We start from the raw sequence: 1,092 nt of genomic DNA on the forward strand, positions 1-1,092 counted from the left end.
CCGTACTTGTATAGCGCCTTTCTAGTCTTTTCGACCACTCAAAGCGCTTTTACAGTACATCTGCATTCACCAGTCATACACATTCACACACTGAGCCTAAGTGCTCAAACGGAAACTAACATTCACACACATTCATACACTGGCGGAACAGCCGCCAGGGGCAAATCGGGGTTCAGTATCTTGCCCAAGGACACTTCGACACGCAACCAGGGGGAGCCAGGGATTGAACCGCCAACCTTCCGATTAACGGCCAACCCGCTCTACCTCCTGAGCCACAGCCGCCCCAGACTCAGTATGAAATTGTGTACAATGGATGCAGGCCTTGGACTGGCTGACCAAAGTCTGATCATTTTGCCTTCTGTTTCACTTTTATTGTATATGAAGTCTTTGTCAAAGGCTATAATTAAATAGTTTGTTCCAACACCTATTGCGAGGGTCCTGTTGTTTCTTCCTTAATAGCTTTTTCCTCTTAAGTATAAAATGAATGGGCAACATTAGGTGAGGTCAGGTGTGTTTTATTTGAATTGTATTTATTTGATTAGTTAACTCCATTTTAAGATTAGTTCCAATGACCGGTGTGTGGGATTAAGTGGCATCTAGCAGTGAGGATGAAACCAAGTGATAACCCTTCCCCTCACCCTCCTGTTCCATGCAAGTACGTGAGCCTATGATGGCCAAAAAAATATGAAAGTCCCTCTCTAGAGCCAGTGTCTGGTTTGTCCTTTCTGGGCTACTGTAGAAACATGGCGCCGCAACACGGCGGTCTCTGTGGAAGAGGACCAGCTCCCTCTGTACATTAATAAACACGCCTTAATCAGCTATACTGAGGTATTGATTTGTGAAGAAATGTAAAATAAAATTACCTTTTAATTACAAAACCTCTTTGCATTTAACAAAGACTTAAAGTATTAATCTAATCAAATTTTGACACACACAGTGAATAAGTGACCAACAAGCCAAACTCCCTAAAACTTTTGAGCACTCCAATGCCCAGACACACACACACACACACACACACACACACACACACACACACAGACCTGAGAGATGTCAGCGAGCAGGGCCCGGAACACCATGTGGACGGTGTAGCAG

The 1,092-nt window shown here is 44.2% G+C and overlaps 1 protein-coding gene across 1 annotated transcript in view; it reads right to left on the minus strand.

Annotated features, from left to right (window-relative positions):
* Positions 1–1,092, minus strand: part of ap1g2 (adaptor related protein complex 1 subunit gamma 2) — a 14,998-nt gene that overhangs the window by 6,237 nt on the left and 7,669 nt on the right. The gene's annotated exons all lie outside the window — the stretch shown is intronic.

Source organism: Micropterus dolomieu, linkage group LG06 (genome assembly GCF_021292245.1).
Source record: "Micropterus dolomieu isolate WLL.071019.BEF.003 ecotype Adirondacks linkage group LG06, ASM2129224v1, whole genome shotgun sequence".
Classification (NCBI taxonomy): Eukaryota; Metazoa; Chordata; class Actinopteri; order Centrarchiformes; family Centrarchidae; genus Micropterus; species Micropterus dolomieu.